At 41.5% G+C, this 22,568-nt stretch overlaps 1 pseudogene; it reads right to left on the bottom strand.

Annotated features, from left to right (window-relative positions):
* The window catches only part of LOC140862350 (AMSH-like ubiquitin thioesterase 2), a 32,604-nt pseudogene extending 10,641 nt beyond the window's left edge, over window positions 1–21,963 (bottom strand).
* Between the last annotated feature and the right edge of the window lie 605 nt (window positions 21,964–22,568).

Raw genomic sequence — 22,568 nt, 5'->3', positions numbered from 1 at the left:
AAAGGGGCACCGGTTGTAGCGATTGAGATATTTTGTGCCCTAAACTTTGTTATTCAGATGGGTACTCTCGAGTGATAAACAGAAACACACCGCCAGTTATCCCTGCGACTGAGCAAACTAGCACTGAAGTGGATCAGTTGGATGCTTCAGCAACACCTATGGAAACCTTGCTGAAGAGGTTTCAGTCGTTCAATCCACCGTTATTGATGGGTTCAGAAAATCCAGTTGACTGCGAGAGTTGGTTGGATGATATCGATCAGTTGTTCGATTCCATTGATTACACAGAAGACCGCAGAATCAGGTTAGTCATTCATCAGCTACGTGGGGTTGCTAAGAGCTGGTGGATCATGACAAAGAAAGCAATGGAGAGTAGAGGTACGGAAGTTACTTGGACTCTTTTTAAATCTGAATTTTATAAGCGGTTTTTCTCTATGTCATATCGCAAAGATAAGGGAGCAGAGTTTGCCAATCTGAGGCAAGGGAATCCGAACATTGAAGAGTACGTGGCTAAGTTCGATAGTCTGTTGCGTTTTGCACTGCTAATTGCCGGAGATGAAGAAGCTAAGGCAGATCAGTTCATCAATGGTTTGAACCCCGACGACTTCACGTTGGTAAACAACAACAGGCCTAACAACTTTGCGGATGCCATGAATCACGCAAAGGGAGCAGAAGCAGGCTTGTGGAGGCAAAGAGATAACCAGGTAGCACCTCAGCAACAGAGGCAGTATCAGAACCCACCATCTCAGTATCAGAATCAGCCACCGCAGCATCAGAACCAGCAACAAAGGTATGAAGGTGGAAACAGTGGGGGAAACAGAAAAGATCAGTACAAAGCAAGAGGTAAATAGTTCAAGAGGCAGGGGAACAGTTCTTCTAGTTCCAGTGGTTCCAAGTAATTCGGTTCAGGACATAGTTCTGGATCTTCAGCCATGTACTGCAGCAAGTGTGGGGGAAGACACTCACCGGATCAGTGTGTGGGAGTCTTCGGTAATTGTAACACCTATTAGCAACCGGGACACTTCTCTAAGGTGTGCCCTCAGCATAACAGGGATAGAGCTCAGAGCGGAAGTTCATCTCGACCTGCAGCTCAACCCGAGAGGTAGTCTTTTGCAGTGAACTCTTTCCAGCCTCAGCAACAGAACAGACAGGGAGGTAACTCTAGTGCGAACCAGCCTCCGAGACAGCAGGCACGAGTCTTTGCTTTGACAGAGGATCAGGCTCAGGCAGCACCTGACGATGTTATAGCAGGTAACTGTTTGATTTTTGGTTATTCTGCTCATGTCTTGATAGATACAGGTGCTTCCCATTCCTTTATCTCTGAGAAATTTGTGTTATTGCATGCCTTGCCTACTGAGTTGTTGCCTATTTTAGTAGCTGTTACTTCACCGTTGGGTGGGGGAATTGTTTCTGTCAGACTAGTCAGGAACTGTGAACTTTGTTTTGAGGGGAATTTGTTAGAATTCGACTGTATTGTGCTTGGGTTGTCAGATTTTGATTGTATTGTCGGTATAGATGCTTTGACCAAGTACAGGGCAACAGTTGATTGTTTTCTGAAGGTTGTTAGGTTCAGACCTGAAATGGCAGACGAGTGGAAATTCTTTGGTAAGGGTTCTCGATCTAGAATTCCTTTGATTTCAGTGTTATCTATGACTCGTTTGTTATAGAGAGGTGCAGAAGGATTTTTGGTTTATGCGGTTGATGTACTGAAATCTAGCCCAGCTTTGGTTGACTTACCAGTGGTTAGAGATTTTGCTAATGTGTTTCCAGAAGATGTTTCTGGATTGCCACCTATTCAAGAGATCGAATTCAGCATCGATTTGGTGCCAGGTACTCAGCCTATTTCCAAAGCTCCTTATCGTATGACACCTATTGAACTGAGGGAGTTGAAGGAGCAACTGGAAGATTTGATTTCCAAGGGATACATCAGACCTAGTGTATCACCTTGGGGTGCTCCTGTTCTGTTTGTTCGGAAGAAGGATGGTTCTATGCGGCTTTGTATCGATTACCGCCAGTTGAATCAGGCTACAGTTAAGAACAGGTATCTTTTACCCCGAATAGATGACCTTTTTGATCAGCTGCAGGGTTCTTCTATCTATTCGAAGATTGATCTGAGGTCAGGCTATCACCAACTGAGAGTGCGAGAGGAAGATGTTCCTAGGACCGCATTCAAAACAAGGTATGGTCACTTTGAGTTTATAGTCATGCCGTTTGGTTTGACTAACGCTCCAGCGGTTTTTATGGGTTTGATGAGCCGTATCTTTCAGCGTTATTTAGATGAGTTTGTCATTATCTTTATCGATTATATTCTTATCTACTCGAAAAACCATACTGACCATGCAGAGCACTTGAGGACCGTACTGCAGATTTTGTGAGTTGAGCAGTTGTTTGCCAAGTTGTCTAAGTGTGAATTCTGGTTGGATCGAGTTGTCTTTCTCGGTCATATCATTTCTGGAGATGGGATTTCTGTCGATCCCAGCAAGATTGAAGTGGTTATGAATTGGCCTAGACCGACATCAGTACCTGAGATCCGAAGCTTCATGGGTTAGCTGGTTATTATCGCCGATTCATCGAGGGTTTCTCGTCTATTACCAAGCCTATTACCCAGCTGACTCAGAAGAATGCGCCTTTTGTCTGGACTGCAGATTGTGAGGCTAGCTTTGTTGATCTGAAGAGGAGACTGACCAGTGCTCCGATTTTTTCTATTCGGAAGGGTACTGGAGGTTTCACAATCTATTGTGATGCTTCTAACCGAGGCTTGGGTTGTGTTCTTATGCAGCATAAGCATGTGGTGGCGTATGCATCGAGGCAGCTGAAACCGCACGAAACTCGTTATCCGGTTCATGATCTTGAACTAGCTGCGATCGTCTTTGCTCTGAAGATCTGGCGTCACTATCTTTATGGGGAGTCTTTTGAGATCTTTTCTGACCATAAGAGCCTTAAGTACTTGCTTTCACAAGCAGAGGTGAATATGAGACAGAGAAGATGGTTAGATCTGTTGAAGGATTTCGACTGTGAAATCAAGTATTATCCGGGAAAGTCGAATGCAGTTGCAGATGCCTTGAGCCGAAAGCTATGTTTTTTATCTCTTTCTACTATTGGTGTTTCTCAGTTGATCGATGATTGTTGCACTTATGGTTTAGAGTTTGAAATAGATAGGGAGACTATCAGAGTGTTTGCTATTCAAGCCGAACCAAAGTTGTTTGTTGCAATCAGAGAAGCACAGAAGTTTGAGCCGAGCATTCAGGTTTCAGTAGAGAAAGTCAGATCTGAGCATCAGTCTGAATTCCAAGTTAGAGATGATGTACTGTTTGTGAATAACCGTATTGTTGTGCCTGATTTTTCGGAATTGAGACAGCGTATTCTCCGAGAGGCTCATTGCAGTCGGTTTAGTATTCTTCATGGAGGTCGTAAGATGTACAACGACCTGAAGAACCAGTTCTGGTGGAAGAGAATGAAGAGCGATGTTGCGAGGTTTGTATCTCGGTGTTTGAACTGTCAGCAAGTAAAAGCAGAACGGAAGCAACCAGGAGGTCTGTTGCACATTCTATCTGTTCCTGAATGGAAGTGGGATCACATTTCCATGGATTTTGTCATGAAGCTACCACGATCCGTTCGAGGATGCGATGCAATTTGGGTAGTGATCGACCGATTGACGAAGTCTGCATGTTTTATTCCGTACAGGATGACGTATCGTCATGATCAGATGGCTGAGTTGTATGTTAGAAATGTTGTGAGATTGCATGGTGTGCCGAAGTCGATCGTTTCAGACAGAGATCCTAGATTCACTTCTCACTTTTGGCACAATCTTCAGGGGGCACTTGGTACTCGATTGCATCTGAGTACAACTTATCATCCTCAGACCGATGGACAGTCAGAGCGGACTATCCAGACGTTAGAGGATATGTTGTGAGCGGTAGTGCTAGACTTTGGCACTATTTGGCAGGATTCTTTGTCTCTTGTCGAGTTTTCTTACAACAACAGCTTCCAAGCGAGTATCGGTATGGTGCCTTTTGAGGCTTTGTATGGTAGAAAGTTTGGATCTCCGTTGTTTTGGGATGATTTGTCCGAGTCACCAGATTTGGGACCGGAGATGCTTAGAGATATGGCAGAGCAGGTTAAGATCATTCAGACCAGAATGAAGTCAGCTCAAGATAGACAGGCGAAGTATGCGAATTTCAGGCGTAGACCTCTGAGTTTTGTTCAGGGAGACCGAGTCTTTCTGAAGATTTCTCCGTTCAGAGGCACTGTCAGATTCGGTAAGAGAGGGAAGTTATCTCCGAGATTCATCGGGCCGTACGAGATTCTCGAGAAGATAGGCGATCTTGCCTACAGACTTGCACTTCCTCTGTCTTTATCTGGTATTCACGACGTTTTTAACGTCTCTATGCTGCGAAAGTATCAACCAGATATTTCTCATATCCTTCATCCTGACGAAGCCGAGTTAGACGAGACTCTGATGTATTTTGAACGACCGATTCAGATCCTTGATCGGAAAGAAAAGCAACACAGAACCAAGTTGATTCCGTTGGTGAAAGTGCAGTAGAGCCGTCACGGCATCGAGGAAGCGACTTGGGAGACAGAATCTGACTTGAGACAGCGATTTCCGGAGTTATTCGGATTACGTGAGTTCTTCTTACTGTCTTTAGTTCTTTATTCTATCTTATGAGTTGTGGTTCTTGTTGACTTCGATGACGAAATCTCTTCTTAGTGGGGGAGAATTGTAATGCCCCATTTTTATCTTAAATGAGTTTATTAGAGTTAATCGGAGATTACAGAGTTCTCGAGCCGATTTTATTTTGATCAGGGTCCTTTTTGCAAATTTTGGAAATTTCAGGGACTAAAACGCAAATATTGTTTTTGATATATTATCTACACTTGGAATTGATTGGGAAAAGTCTTCATCTTCCTCTCCAAATCGATATCCACCATTAGAGATGCCTCAAACCCTCTTCAAGCTTTCAGAATCCAGTCCGAGCTCGATCCGGCCGTTGGAATTTATTTCTGAAGGCAGATTATCGATCACTGCAGTGAGAGCTCTGTTATATTGTAAGTTCTTCTACGATCGGATACATTCTAGTTTTTGGATATTGTTAGAATCGTTTGAGATTCGAGTATGTTGTTCTTGACAGAGTTCTAATCGTTTATTATCTGTCGGTTTTGAATTAGAGCGACGTTCGGATTTGTTATGATTTTTGGAAGCCATTTTCGAAAATGTGGATTTTGAGATTGATGGGTTTGTTTTGTTATTGTTGTTTTGGGCATTGATATGAGGTTATATCAGTATTGAACTGCTGTCTGCGTTTCCGGTTTGTTCAGTTTATAGTCGTTATGCCGTCGGTTTGAGTTTTGGGTTTTTGAATCGTTTTTGTATTGATTGAAGCCTTGGCTTGAGAGTGATCATGGTTGTTGATCAACTCTTGTATTCGTACAGATTCATTGGAGTTGTTGAGCCCTGTGTTAGCAGCATTGTTCGTCGAGAGTTGGACGAAGAACGGTAAAGAGATTTCCTTGAACCGTTGTTTGTTGTTTAGGTTGTATAGTTGTTGATACAATCTTTTGTTGTAGCTTGTCCGGAGTTGGATCTATGACATTGAAAGGTAAAAGCAGTCATCGTAGCGGGATAGCATACTCGGGACAGTTGGTTCTCGAGTTTCCCTTTCAAATCACATATTGCATCTACACTTGTTCTAGCATGAGGAACTTGTGTCTTGTTGATTGATTTTACTTTTGACTATGTGGCTTATGTTTTATGTTTCTGTTATGCATTCATCTTGAGCCTACGTTGATTCAGCGGGCAGAACCGCCCTTTTTGTTTGGAAGTTTGGCAACTATGATTGAGTGTCCTAGGTCATAGTCGTATCGCCTAGTGCTAGCATACTCATTATGGTTGCTCAAAGTGTAGAGGAATGAGATATGTGGCACCACCTCGATTGGGAGAGTCGGTGAGTCGTCACGTGATCTCATCCTCGGGATCCCAAAAGCACAGCAGCAATCCTTTGTTTATCAGATTTGATATCCCGGTTTAAAGACATGCATTTCATTACGTTGTTATTGATTGTGTTGTTGTCTTGAAAGCATGTTTATTGTTGTATTACTTGATATGTTGTTTTTACTGGGATTATCTTTCTCACCGGTTTATCCAGCTGTTACTTTGTTTTGTATGTGTACTTGGCAACAGGAAGGGCAGGATCAAGTCAGCATAGACCTGGTTTGCGTCCAGAGCAAGAGATAGAAGTGAGACTCATTTAGAAGTCGAATCAGCATGTCAACCTAGTTATGTTTTGCGAACATGTTTAGTCATTCGAACTTCTCGTATTTGTTTTGTAAGCAAGAATCGATGTAGGTACTACCGTATTGAATGTTTCTCTTCCCTAAACCTTACTTGTATTGTTATTGGCATGTCAAATACTTTTAATGCAAGTGTTTAGGCTTTGATTGAGTTTATTTCAGTGCCTTTACTCTTCTGGGCGCGAGGACGGCGTGGGCGCGCGGCCTCTTTGCGAGGTATGGGCGCGGGCGCTCTTTCTTAGAGCGCGGGCACGCTAGTTTTTGCGCAGCATCAGTGCGGGCATGCTGCCTTAAACGCGGGCGCGCTGGTTTTAGCGGAGCTTAGGCGCGGGCGCGCTGATGTCAGCGCGGGCGCGCGAGCTTTCTTTTTTAAAAAAAATTATTATTGGTTTCTTGTTTACTTATTGATTGTTGTCTGATATTAGTTGATTAGAAACGAGGTCTCACAAAATCCATCATCAATAACCAATGGCCCAAACACTGAGTCTCTGAGGAAACAAGTCAACTTTGGCACTACGTCAAATCACTGACTTTTTGAATCATTCTAGAAAAAAAGCCTTGAACTATTCACTGAAAGCATGAAAAAAAATTCCATCCCAATCATACAATTGTCAATTCAGCATTCTATAGTCAAATAACTGATCAACTAATCTCAAATCTTGCTGGTCACAAAATCCAAACCTCTGGTGATAGCTAACCAACAGATTAATTCCGAAATGTTTGAAATAACTTAGCAAGTACAAACAACCACAAAATATTCTCTTATTTATTCTTACTTGAACGTGGACAATCCTTTTTCAAGTGACTTAAACTACCACAAATAAAACAAGCCCCTAAGGTTTTGCGGCATTTGTCAGTTGGATGATTTCTTTTGCAATGTTCTCACTGCAATTCCTTCTTTTTAACGCGAGTAAATTCTCCTGACCCGGTATAAGAAGACATTGTAATTGATTTTTTAAATTTTTGGCCCTTCGGTCCCAACGAATTAGAGCCCTAGATACTTTTGTCTAACTCTCTTTGTTTCACACTTGCAGGACCGTGTTAGTTTAAGAGGGCTTCTCTAAAATGTTCCCATCTGAGTTGACCAAAATGCTGCTGCAAAACCACAGAAGTTGATTGCCACCATAACTAGTATTCTCCTATAAATCCAAGTCAGTAATTAACAATTTCTCTTTATCTTCAAAACCGAGTGTGACAAAGCACAGTTCCATTTGATTCACCCAAAGCATAACTTCATCTACTGTTTCTCCTTTGAGGGGTTGAGGACCTATCTTGGCAAATTCAATAATATTGACTCTTACTTGATCTTGTTGTGATCCTCCGTCACCAACAGTGCTATTCTCGATATCACGATTATTCTGATCGCTCTGATTTTCCATCTACAGATGACACAATGGTTAATCCCAAGACAAATCTGTGAGGCCTCGGTTCTAATCTTCTATTCTTAAGATAATATAAACAATTATCATGCACCATCTATAAGTTAAGGCAACAAGAAGAAATAAATTTTTTTTTTTGAATGAACAGTACTGCGCTCGATCCTATAAAAGCCTAGGATCGAGCGCACCACAATTACAAACTCTCTGCCGAGAAAAATGCAGGGTGCCGCGCTCGATCCGGCAAAAAGCCAGGATCGAGCGCACCATTTTCTGAAACTCTCCGTCTCGGAAATCACAGGGGCCGCGCTCGATCCTGCAATAAGCTAGGATCGAGCGCACCCCCTTGCCCAGAAAAATTCAGAACATGGAATGCCTTTCCTTCAAACTCAATCCATCCATAATCATAACAACACAAAAGCAAGGCTAACCAATGCCATTCAAGCCATTCTGTGCTTCAAAACATAAACATGCATTACAACTCAATTCTTCCAACTAGTACAAAAAATTCTGGAGTTCAACAACTGTTCAAAGTAGAGGACATGCAACAACAACATAACGATGAAGTTTGATATCTAAACATGTTCCAATATCACTAGGTAGACATGCTGACATGACTTCTAAACCGAGTCTCACTACTAGCTCTCCCTCTTGATGTTAACCAGGCCTTCGCAGACTTGGTCCTACCCCACCTGTTGCCAAGTACACATACAAAACAAAGCAACAGCCGGATAACCGGTGAGAATGATAATCCCAGTAAAAGCAACATAAAAATTAATACAACAATAAACATGCTTTCAAGACGTCAACAAAATCAATAACAACGTAATGAAATGCATGTCTTTAAAATGGGATATCAAATCTGATAAACGAGGGATTACTGCTGTGCTTTTGGGATCCCGAGGATGAGATCACGTGACGACTTACCGACTCTCCCAATCGAGGTGGTGCCACGTATCCCACTCCTCTAGACTTTGAGCAACTATAATGAGTATGCTAGCACTAGGCGCAACGACTACGTCCTAGGACACTCGACTATAGCTCCCAAACGTCTAACAAAAGGGCTGTTCTGCCCATCGAAATAATAGTGCTGGCTCAATATGAATGCATATGGGAACAAAAGGAACTTAACCATATAATTCATTCAAATAATCAACAAAATACAGGTTCCATAAACTAGAACCAGTATCGATGAAATATGTGATTTTAAGGGAAACTCGAGAACCAACTGTCCCGAGTATGCTATCCCGCTACGATGACTTCTTTTACCTTTCAATGTCGTAGATCCAACTCCGGACAAGCTACAAGAAAATATTGTATCAACAACTATACAACCTAAACAACAAACAACGGTTCAAGGAAGTCTCTTTACCGTTCTTTGTCCAAAACTCGACGATCAAATGTTGCTAACACAGGACTCGACAACTCCAACGAATCTGTACGAAGATAAGAGATGATCAACTACAATGATCACTCACAAGCCAAAGCTTCAATCAATACAAAAAAGGTTCGAAATCTCCAAAACTCAAACCGACGGCATAACGGCTATAAACTGAACAAACCGAAAACGCAGACAGCAGTTCAATACCGATATCAACTCATATCAATGCCCAAAACAACAATAACAAATCAAACCCATCAATCTAAAAATCCACATTTTCGAAAATGGCTTCCAAAAATCATAACAAATCCAAACGTCGCTCTAATTCAAAACCGACAGATAATAAACTATCAGAACTCAGTCTAGAACAACATACTCGAATCTAAATCGATTCTAACAACATCCAAAAACTAGAATGTATCCGATCGTAGAAAAACTTACGATATAACGGAGCTCTCTCTGCAGTGATCGATAATCTGCCTTCAGAAATAAATTCCAACGGCCGGATCGAGTTCGGACTAAATTCAGAAAGCCTGGAGCAAAATGAATCGGCTTCAATGGAGGGAGTCGATGCAATGGAGGTGATGGAGAAGAGAATGGGTCCAAAAGCCTTATAAATATCTATAAAAACCGATAATTGCGTTTTAGTCCCTAAAATTTCCAAAATTTGCAAAAAGGACCCTGATCAAAATCAAGTCGGCTCGTGAACTCTGTAATCTCGATTAACTCAAATAAACTCATTTAATATAAAAACGGGGCGTTACAATTCTCCCCCACTAAGAAGAGATTTCGTCCTCGAAATCAACAAGAACCACAACTCATAAGATAGAATAAAGAACTAAAGACAGTAAGAAGAACTCACGTCATCCGAATAACTCTGGAAAACGCTGTCTCATGTCAGATTCTGTCTCCCAAGTCGCTTCCTCGACGCCGTGATGGCTCCACTGCACTTTCACCAACGGAATCAACTTGGTTCTGAGTTTCTTTTCTTTCCGATCAAGGATCTGAATCGGTCATTCAAAATAGCTCAGAGTCTCGTCTAACTCGGCTTCGTCAGGCTGAAGGATATGAGAAATATCTGGTTGATACTTTCGCATCATAGAGACGTGAAAAACGTCGTGAATACTAGATAAAGACGGAGGAAGTTCAAGTCGGTAGGCAAGATGGCCTATCTTCTCGAGAATTTTGTACGACCCAATGAATCTCGGAGATAACTTCCTTCTCTTACTAAATCTGACAGTGCCTCTGAAAGGAGAAATCTTAAGGAATACACGGTCTCCCTGCTCAAAACTCATAGGTCTACGTCTGACGTTCGCATACTTCGCCTGTCTATCTTGAGCTGACTTCATTCTGGTCTGAATGATCTTAACTTGCTCTGCCATATCTCTAAACATCTCCGGTCCCAAATCTGGTGACTCGGACAAATCATCCCAAAACAACGGAGATCGGCACTTTCTACCATACAAAGCCTCAAAAGGCGCCATACCGATACTCGCTTGGAAGCTGTTGTTGTAAGAAAACTCGACAGGAGGCAAAGAATCCTGCCAACTAGTGCCAAAGTCTAGCACTACCGCTCGCAGCATATCCTCTAATGTCTGGATAGTCCGCTCTGACTGTCCATCGGTCTGAGGATGATAAGCTGTACTCAGATGCAATCGAGTACCAAGTGCCCCCTGAAAACTGTGCCAAAAGTGAGAAGTGAATCTAGGATCTCTGTCTGAAACGATTGACTTCGGCACACCATGCAATCTCACAACATTGCTAACATACAACTCAGCCATTTGATCATGACGATACGTCATTCTGTATGGAATAAAACATGCAGACTTCGTCAATCGGTCGATCACTATCCAAATGGCATCGCATCCTCGAACGGATCGTGGTAGCTTCATGACGAAATCCATGGAAATGTGATCCCACTTCCATTCAGGAACAGATAGACTGTGCAACAGACCTCCTGGTCGCTTCCGTTCTGCTTTAACTTGTTGACAGTTCAAACACCGAGATACAAACCTCGCCACATCGCTCTTCATTCTCTTCCACCAGAACTGGTTCTTTAGGTCGTTGTACATCTTACGACCTCCAGGATGAATACTAAACCGACTGCAATGAGCCTCTCGAAGAATACGCTGCCTCAACTCCGAAATATCAGGCACAACAATACGGTTATTCACAAACAAAACATCATCTCTAACCTGGAACTCAGACTGATGCCCAGATCTGACTTTCTCTACTGAAACCTGAATGCTCGGCTCAGACTTCTGTGCTTCTCTGATTGCAACAAAAAACTCTAGTTCGGCTTGAATAGAAAACACTCTGATAGTCTCCCTATCTGTTTCAAACTCTAAACCAGAAGTGCAACAATCATCGATCAACTGAGAAACACCAATAGTAGAAAGAGATAAAGAACATAGCTTTCGGCTCAAGGCATCTCAAACTGCATTCGACTTTCCCGGATAATACTTGATTTCACAGTCGAAATCCTTCAACAGATCTAACCATCTTCTCTGTCTCATATTCACCTCTGCTTGTGAAAGCAAGTACTTAAGGCTCTTATGGTCAGAAAAGATCTCGAAAGACTCCCCATAAAGATAGTGACGCCAGATCTTCAGAGCAAAGACGATCGCAGCTAGTTCAAGATCATGAACCGGATAACGAGTTTCGTGCGGTTTCAGCTGCCTCGATGCATACGCCACCACATGCTTATGCTGCATAAGAACACAACCCAAGCCTCGGTTAGAAGCATCACAATAGATTGTGAAACCTCCAGTACCCTTCCGAATAGAAAGAATCGGAGCACTGGTCAGTCTCCTCTTCAGATCAACAAAGCTAGCCTCACAATCTGCAGTCCAGACAAAAGGCGCATTCTTCTGAGTCAGCTGGGTAATAGGCTTGGCAATAGAAGAGAAACCCTCGATGAATCGGCGATAATAACCAGCTAAACCCATGAAGCTTCGGATCTCAGGTACTGATGTCGGTCTAGGCCAATTCATAACCGCTTCAATCTTGCTGGGATTGACAGAAATCCCATCTCCAGAAATGATATGACCGAGAAAGACAACTCAATCCAACCAGAATTCACACTTAGACAACTTGGCAAACGACTGCTCAACTCGCAAAATCTGCAGTACGGTCCTCAAGTGCTCTGCATGGTCAGTACGGTTCTTCGAGTAGATAAGAATATCATCGATAAAGATAATGACAAACTCATCTAAATAATGCTGAAAGATACGGTTTATCAAACCCATAAAAACCGCTGGAGCGTTAGTCAAACCAAATGGCATGACTATAAACTCGAAATGACCATACCTCGTTCTGAATGCGGTCTTAGGAACGTCTTCCTCTCGCACTCTCAACTGGTGATAACCTGACCTCATATCAATCTTAGAGTAGACAGAAGAACCCTGCAGTTGATCAAAAAGATCATCTATTAGGGGTAAAGGATACCTGTTCTTAACTGTAGCCTGATTCAATTGGCGGTAGTCGATACAGAGCCACATAGAACCATCCTTCTTCCGAACAAAAAGCACAGGAGCACCCCAAGGAGATACACTAGGTCTGATGTATCCCTTGGCAATCAAATCCTCAAGTTTCTCCTTCAACTCTCTCAGTTCAATAGGTGTCATACGATAAGGAGCTTTGGAAATAGGTTGAGTACCTTGCACCAAATCGATGCTGAATTCGATCTCTCTAATAGGTGACAATCCAGGAACATCTTCCGGAAACACATCAGCAAAATCTCTAACCACTGGTAAGTCAACCAAAGCTGGGCTAGATTTCAGTACATCAACCGCATAAAACAAAAATCCTTCTGCACCTCTCTGTAACAAACGAGTCATAGATAACACTGAAATCAATGGAATTCTAGATCGAGAACCCTTACCAAAGAATTTCCACTCGTCTGCCATTTCAGGTCTGAACCTGACAACCTTCTGAAAACAATCGACTGTTGCCCTGTATTTGGTTAAAGCATCTATACCGACAATACAATCAAAATCTGACAGTCCAAGTACAATACAGTCGAATTCTAACAAATTTCCTTCAAAACACAGTTCACAGTTCCTGACTAATCTGACAGAAACAATTCCTCCACCCAAAGGTGAAGTAACAGCTACTACTGTAGGCAACAATTCAGTTGGCAAAGCATGCAATAACACAAATTTCTCAGAGATAAAGGAATGGGAAGCACCCGTATCAATCAAGACATGAGCAGAATAACCAAAAATCGAGCAGTTACCTGCTATAACATCATCAGGTGCTGCCTGAGCCTGATCCTCTGTCAGAGCAAAGACACGTGCTTGCTGTCTCGGAGGCTGGTTCGCACTAGAGTTACCTCCCTGTCTGTTTTGCTGCTGAGGCTGGAAAGAGTGAACTGCAGGAGACTGCCTCTCAGGCTGAGCTGTAGGTCGAGATGAACTCCCACTCTGAGCTCTATCTCTAATACGCTGAGGGCACACCTTAGAGAAGTGTCCCGGTTGCTGACAGGTGTTACAATTACCAAAGAATCCCACACACTGATCCGGTGAGTGTCTTCCCCCACACTTGCTACAGTACAAGGATGATGATCCAGAACTCTGTCCTGAACCAAATTGCTTCGAACCACTGGAACTAGAAGAACTGTTCCCCTGCCTCTTGAACTGTTTCCCCCTTGCTTTGTACTGATCCCTTCTGTTTCCCCCACTGTTTCCACCTTCAAACCTCTGGTGCTGGTTCTGATGCTGAGGTGTCTGATTATGATACTGAGATGGTTGGTTCTGATACCGTCTCTGTTGCTGAGGTGCCACCTGATTACCTCTTTGCCTTCACAAGCCTGCTTCTGCTCCCTTTGCGTGATTCATGGAATCCGCAAAGTTGTTAGGCCTGTTGGTGTTTACCAACGTGAAAACGTTGGGGTTCAAACCATTGATGAACTGATCTGCCTTAGCTTCTTCATCTCCGGCAATTAGCGGTGCAAAATGCAACAGACTATCGAACTTAGCCACGTACTCTTCAAAGTTCAGATTCCCTTGCCTCAGGTTGGCAAACTCTGCTCCCTTATCTTTGCGATACGAGATAGGGAAAAACCGCTTATAAAATTCAGATTTAAAAAGAGTCCAAGTAACTTCCGTACCTCTACTCTCCATTGCTTTCTTTGTCATGATCCACCAGCTCTTAGCAACCCCACGTAGCTGATGAATGACTAACCTGATTCTGCGGTCATCTGTGTAATCAATGGAATCGAACAGCTGATCAATATCATCCAACCAACTATCGCAGTCAACTGGATTTTCTAAACCCATCAATAACGGCGGATTGAACGACTGAAACCTCTTCAGCAAGGTTTCCATAGGCGTTGCTGAAGCATCCAACTGATCAACTTCAGTGCTAGCTTGCTCAGTCGTAGGGATAACTGGCGGTGTGTTTCTATTTATCACTCGACGAGGACCCATCTGATAATTAAAGGTTAGGACACGAGATATCTCAATCGCTACAATCAGTGCCCTTACAACCGCTTGGAATACCGGATACCAGTCGATAACAGAAACATTTATATCTCAAGTAGATCATGCTTTATAAATTAAATCACATAACCATGTAATTCAATAATTCTCAATAATAAAGCATGCTCGTATGGAATTAAGTACACAGTTAAATAATTCAAACACATGCGAGGAGCCAATACACGCAGACTCGATCTACCCCGCTCACTCTATTTCGACCAAGAATCTTAATGCTCTGATACCACTTAATGTGAGGCCTCGGTTCTAATCTTGTATTCTTAAGATAATATAAACAATTATCATGCACCATCTATAAGTTAAGGCAACAAGAAGAAATAAATTTTTTTTTTTGAATGAACAGTACTGCGCTCGATCCTATAAAAGCCTAGGATCGAGCGCACCACAATTACAAACTCTCTGCCGAGAAAAATTCAGGGTGCCGTGCTCGATCCGACAAAAAGCCAGGATCGAGCGTACCATTTTCTGTAACTCTCTGTCTCGGAAATCACAGGGGCCGCGCTCGATCCTGCAATAAGCTAGGATCGAGCGCACCCCCTTGCCCAGAAAAATTCAGAACATGGAATGCCTTTCCTTCAAACTCAATCCAACCATAATCATAACAACACAAAAGCAAGGCTAACCAATGCCATTCAAGCCATTATGTGCTTCAAAACATAAACATGCATTACAACTCAATTCTTCCAACTAGTACATAAAATTCTGAAGTTCAACAACTGTTCAAAGTAGAGGACATGCAACAACAACATAACGATGAAGTTCGATATCTAAAAATGTTCCAATATCACTAGGTAGACATACTGACACGACTTCTAAACCGAGTCTCACTACTAGCTCTCCCTCTTGATGTTAACCAGGCCTTCGCTGACTTGGTCCTGCCCCACCTGTTGCCAAGTACACATACAAAACAAAGCAACAGCCGGATAACCGGTGAGAATGATAATCCCAGTAAAAGCAACATAAAAAGTAATACAACAATAAACATGCTTTCAAGACGTCAACAAAATCAATAACAACGTAATGAAATGCATGTATTTAAAATGGGATATCAAATCTGATAAACGAGGGATTACTGCTGTGCTTTTGGGATCCCGAGGATGAGATCACGTGACGACTCACCGACTCTCCCAATCGAGGTGGTGCCACATATCCCACTCCTCTAGACTTTGAGCAACTATAATGAGTATGCTAGCACTAGGCGCAACGACTACGTCCTAGGCCACTCGACTATAGCTCCCAAACATCTAACAAAAGGGCTGTTCTGCCCATCGAAACAATAGTGCTGGCTCAATATGAATGCATATGGGAACAAAAGGAACTTAACCATATAATTCATTCAAATAATCAACAAAATACAGGTTCCATAAACTAGAACCAGTATCGATGCAATATGTGATTTTAAGGGAAACTCGAGAACCAACTGTCCCGAGTATGCTATCCCGCTACGATGACTGCTTTTACCTTTCAATGTCGTAGATCCAACTCCGGACAAGCTACAACAAAAGATTGTATCAACAACTATACAACCTAAACAACAAACAACGGTTCAAGGAAGTCTCTTTACCGTTCTTTGTCCAAAACTCGACGATCAAATGTTGCTAACACAGGACTCGACAACTCCAACGAATCTGTACGAAGATAAGAGATGATCAACTACAATGATCACTCACAAGCCAAAGCTTCAATCAATACAAAAACGGTTCGAAATCTCCAAAACTCAAACCGACGGCATAACGGATATAAACTAAACAAACCGAAAACGCAGACAGCAGTTCAATACCGATATCAACTCATATCAATGCCCAAAACAACAATAACAAAGCAAACCCATCAATCTAAAAATCCACATTTTCGAAAATGGCTTCCAAAAATCATAACAAATCCAAACGTCGCTCTAATTCAAAATCGACAGATAATAAACGATCAGAACTCTGTTTAGAACAACATACTCGAATCTAAATCGATTCTAACAACATCCAAAAACTAGAATGTATCCGATCGTAGAAAAACTTACGATATAACGGAGCTCTCGCTGCAGTGATCGATAATCTGCCTACAGAAATAAATTCCAACGGCCGGATCGAGTTCGGACTGAATTCAGAAAGCTTGGAGCAAAATGAATCGGCTTCAATGGAGGGAGGCAATGCAATGGAGGTGATGGAGAAGAGAATGGGTCCAAAAGCATTATAAATATCTATAAAAACCGATAATTGCATTTTAGTCCCTGAAATTTCCAAAATTTGCAAAAAGCACCCTGATCAAAATCAAGTCGGCTCGTGAACTCTATAATCTCCGATTAACTCAAATAAACTCATTTAAGATAAAAACGGGGCGTTACAAAATCTATATCCCAAGATTTCTATGCATGCTCTGATACCATAAATGTAGTTACCCGCGCCGTGATCACCTACTAATCATAAGCTTAAGCATGCATTTAACTTAAATAATAAATCATCAGAAATAACAGCGAAAAAGAATAAATAAATCCCCAAATAAAATAATTATGATACAACCATATCAAAAATTCAAATGTATTAACCCAAATACATTAGAAACAAAAGCCTAGACAAAGCCCTACTGGTCATCAATCGCCTAAGCTCTCTTGGAACCACCCGCCTCATCCAGCCGCAGACCTGCCCCATGAAATAAGGTGTCCAGATACAACAAAGTACAGGACGTGAGCATGATAAGCTCAGTACGAGAGTATGAGTATACGGTATTATATGTGCATGTATGCAAGTGAACTGGGTACCAAGACACGTGGTCAAGAATATCTGATCAAGATCAAACTTGGGTCCTGGTATGTGCCACGCTGAGCTGTCGCTACAGGAGGTGACCAACATACTCAGAAGCCCTGATGGTGACCTAACACAAGTACACGTGTCCAACCAAATATCAGTGACCTAACACGATATCTGTGTCCAACTAATTTTGGCGACCTAACACATGTCTCTGTGTCCAACCATCTACTAACAGGATATCATAATACCGGATATATCAATTAGAATAAAGGCTCGATATGCTCATGTATGCAACTTACAGTCATGACATGCTGTATATAAAGGCATATAAAACATGCAATCACATAATCCATGCAAACACATAATACATACATACTCAATCTGGATATCTTGAATAATACTTCCGTACCTCAAACACTAGGCAAGCTAGACCAGCTCTAAAGTCCAAGCCTATAGTCTGCACTACAATGCAAAATACTCATGCATTATAACCTTATTCTAAAAGTATTAACTACTCTATAGCATACTCCCTATTTACTATAAAGAGCCAGAGCTATACATGCGTCTCTCGTCAGCCCGCTGATGATGATTGCCCCAAAACTTGGGCACCGCTCCGCCGCAACCCCGGAGCACCTGGACAACCTCCGGACCAAGCCTAGGAAGGCTGGAATCACCCCTAAAACCCTAAAACCAAGCTGGAACCAAGAGAGATTTTTTGAAATTGAGTGAGAAATGAGGCCCTCGGATGGCCTATTTATAGGCGGAGTTTTGACTTTCCGAACTGCCACTTGTCCGAGCCATTTTGATGTCTGGGCTCTGCTGAGTTTGGACGGTCCGAACTGGGTTCGGATGGCCCGAACTGGTCTGTATGCTCCTGACTACTTCGGGTCTTTCGGACTCGTTTGGCTATTTTTGGACTGTCTGAGACCCCCGGGACCCTTCCTACCATTTTTGGACGTTCCGAATCTGATTTTCCAATTATTTTCACAAATAATGACTCCTTAAACATGTTTTGACACTTTTAAAATTATATGTCATTTTCTAACATGTTTAAAATCCCTTAATCTTGTAAAATAGAACCAGGATACTACACCTATCATCTCCAGACTCTAGTGAGATTTAACCTATCTCAGAGACGATTTCTCTCTCTTCTCATATCTGAAAACTCTTCTGAAAGTAAAAATCTTCAAAAATAAACGATCTTTCCGATCCAAATACGAAAATCTGCATCTAGCATTCGTATACTTCAACTGTCTAGTCCAAGTCGTCTTGATTCACGCCAGACAATCATAATCTGCTCATAAACCTCGAAACAAATCTGGTCCCAAACAGGTGACTCATAAAAAAAAATCATCTCGATACAAAAGATATTTCCATTCTTCTCGTACAACTCATCAAAAGAAGACATTCAGATAATCATCTGATAGCTGCTGTTGTACAAGAACTCTATAGGATTTAGCGACACCCGTCAGCTAGTGCAAAAATCAAGCACCATACTCCAGATCTTCTCCTACCGGAGTCAGGGAGTTTCAAATCTTTCTCTAATTCGAACCATGGACCTTTAGGATAGGTACCATGAATTACCATGTCTGGTAATTATTGAGTTTAAGAGATGGCATGGACCACTCTCCCTCACTTAGCCCAAATCAGGCTATTCAGATATTGGGTCGGCCTAGCACCACAACTTGACAAGGCGTCTTAATCCAAATCATCTGTTCTGACTGTCCGTCGTTATGAGGATAACAACTGAACTCAGATGTAATCGAATAACAAAAGCCTCTTCGAAGAATATACCAAAGAAAGGGTATATCAAAGATCTCTGTCTGAAACGCCCAAATTCAGAAATCAATGGTCTGATAAAATTATGAAAAAATATCTATCCTCTGATTAATGCTGAGAATCATCCTGTACGGAAATCAGTAGCATCTTTCACCAATCGGTCAATCTTAAACAGATAGTACCTCAAACTCAGACTGCTCAAAGAAGTTTCCTGAAGAATCCATCAGAAACATGATCTCTATCCAATTCTGAACCAGAATAAACTGTATAACAAACCATCGGGTCGTTCTCTCTCTGCTATCAACTGCATATACTTCAGAACATTGGAAAAATATACCTCTAACATTGTTCTTCATCTGCTATTACCAAAACTGACTATTCAATCATCGTAAACCTTTCGATCATCTGAAAGAATACTGAATAGACTGCAATGTGCCAATCTCAAGATACAATGTCTCCATCAGAAACATCAGGCACAACAAAATTCTTAAACACAAATAAAGCATAAACACCAACCTGAATCTTAGACTGGTTCAGTTATGACTTTCTTCAACGAATACTGATAAATCGAATTAAATCTCTGAACGATCTTGATCTTCTCAAACAATTATAATTTGGATCGAAAGCAAAGTCCTAATAGAACTCCTACCAGCTTTGAATTCTAAACCGGAAATAGATAAAATAAGCACAGATCTTTCGGCTCAGAGCAACAGCTGCTGCATTCAGTTACTCCGGATAGAAAGGATTTCCAAACGGAAATTCCTCAGTACCTCTAATAATCTTCTCTTTATCATACCCAGTTTATACGGCGAAACCAGCACTATGGCTTCTAAGATCAGGAAGATTTAAGGAAATCTCCTCGTAAGAAAATAGATACCAGATCTTCTAATCAATAAGATCGTAACGAGCTCAATATCCAGAAACAGACATTGAGTCTCGAGCATCTTCAGCTGTTTCGATGCTCATGCTATAAGTGATTTTTCTGAACAAGAATAAACCTCAAATCTCAATAAGAATAAGTGTAAGCACCAAAAGGTCATCAATGCAGAAGAAATAAGAGAATAAAGAATAATAAAGCGCTGATCCACCTCTTCTTCAATCAATCCGAACTGGTCTCATAAGATTAATTCCAGACATAAGAACATATTCTGCTGAGTAATCGACTTCACAACCGATAAGAATCCCTTGAAGAGTCTGTGATAGAACTTGATAAACCAAGAATCTTCAAATTCCAGGTAAGGACGTCGCTCTAGATTAATTCATATCGGCTCCGGTCATGAGGTGATCAACAAAATTTCCACCACCAGATAATATGATCTAGGAAGGACAACTTGATCCAATCAAAATTCAGACGTCGATAGAGAAAGCATCACACTGCTCGACATGAAAATCTGCAAACAATTCTCAAAAATCTAAAAAGTTAGTATGACTCTTCGAACAGATAAGAATTTCATCGATAAGAATGGTCACAATTTCATCCAAAAATCTCTGAAGGATCTGGATCCTAAAACTCAAAAGCACTGCAGGAGCTTCTGCCAAAACAACGGTAAGACAAAGTTCAAGCGACCATACCTCGTTCTGAGTCCGGTTTTAGGAAGATGATATACTGATCTCAATTCAATCTGAAGTCAATTGGACGGATCCGAACCAAAACTGGAAGTTCATCCGCTATATCATCGTCTGCGAATACTATAACCACTGGTATATCAACCAGACCGGGTTAAAATTTTCAGGACATCCTCTGCCAACAAAAGAATTTATCCACACATTTCTGTAATAAACGGTCATTCTACAGAACAAAATCAATAGAATCTACGAATCAAGAATTCTTACAGGAGGATTTCCACTCATCTAACGAATCAGATCAGAAATTGACAACCTTCTAAAAAAGTTCCTTGGTTGCCCTGTACTTGGTTAAACAGCCCAACGGATAATAAACTCATAATCCGATAACCTAAGTACCAACTGTCCAGTTCAATCTTATTCCCATCCAAATCAAGAGTTGCGACTAAAGTAACCCAAAAGCTCAATAAAAGGGAACACATTAAACTAGATTCCTCAATTAAAAAGGTAGGAAAGTACCAATATCTAACATTCAACAGGTAGAAAAACCAAAAATTCGAATGATTACCTGTCTTATCATCTCCAGGTGCAGCCCGAGTCTGCATATCTTCATTAAGAGCAAATACTAAAGTCTATTGCATTGGAGGTTGATTCATATTCGGATAACCTCCTAGTAGATTCTGTTGCGGCGGCTGAAAGGAATGAACCACATAAGCTTGCCGCCCCTGTTGAACCATCGGTCTAAAGGAATGCCCTGACCGAGATCCAACGGTATCACGATGAGGACATCTCCTTGCGTAGTGTCCGGTCTGATGGCAGATATTGCAACTACCATAAATTCCAAGACAGTGCTCGCTGAGGTGTCGGCCTCCACAATTGCTGCAAGATAAACCGGAAGATCCAGAACTCTGTCCTGAACCAAACTGTTTTGATCCACTGGAACTAGAAGAACTGCTCCCAGACTTCTTGAATTGTTTCCCTCTTGGTTGCAAATGATCCCTCGTATTACTTTCTCTATATCCAGTCGGTTGTTGGAACGGAATCTGCCGAAGAAATTCTGCTTTAAATAAACTCCAAGAAACAACCATACCTTGATTCTCCAAGGCTTTCTTCCTTGAAATCCACCAACCTTTGGCCATCCCCTGAAGTTGGTACACTACTAACCGAATGTGACGGTCATCGGTGTATTCAAGAGAATCAAAAAACTGATCGATTTCTTCTATCAAATTCTCGCACTCCATAGAATTCTCATTACTCTTTAGAGTCGGTGGGTTAAACGACTGGAACCTCAACAGTAAAGCTTCCATTGGTGTCGGAGTGACATCCATTCGTTCCATTGCAACAGTTCTGTTCAATCGGGGTTTGCTAATGAATGTTTCCTGTTCACAAATCATCGAGGAAACATATCTCATATTCAAGAGAATTAGGACACAATTATCTCAATTCAACAATCTCGTGTCCTTAATCTTGTTCAAAAATTTCATTCCATACTATTCCATGAACTATTTGAATTAGGACACAATTATCTCAATTCAACAATCTCGTGTCCTTAATCTTGTTCAAAAATTTCATTCCATACCAGGAATAATTTAAATCCGCAATTCTAATATCTAATGCTATAATATTTAAATCACACAATCATGTAATTCAAATAGTTCATGGAATAATAAAGCATGCTCGCATAACATTTAAATAATCATTTAAATAACTCAATCACATGCGAGAGTCCAAATCATGTGGACTCGATCTACCCCGCCCACTCTAATTCAAAACCAAGAACTTATCGTTGTGATACCAATTAATGTGATACCTCGGTTCTTAAACATCTAATCTCGTATTAAACAATAATTAAGCATACAAGATCCAAGATTAAAAGCAATGAAAGAATTTTTTTTAAGAGAACAGTGCCTCGCTCGATCGGTGGAACTCAACCGATCGAGCG

This window comes from Henckelia pumila, chromosome 4, assembly GCF_033568475.1.
Source record: "Henckelia pumila isolate YLH828 chromosome 4, ASM3356847v2, whole genome shotgun sequence".
NCBI lineage: Eukaryota > Viridiplantae > Streptophyta > Magnoliopsida > Lamiales > Gesneriaceae > Henckelia > Henckelia pumila.
The sequence above is the reverse complement of the archived record's forward strand: the minus strand, read 5'-3'. Positions and strand labels throughout refer to the sequence as shown.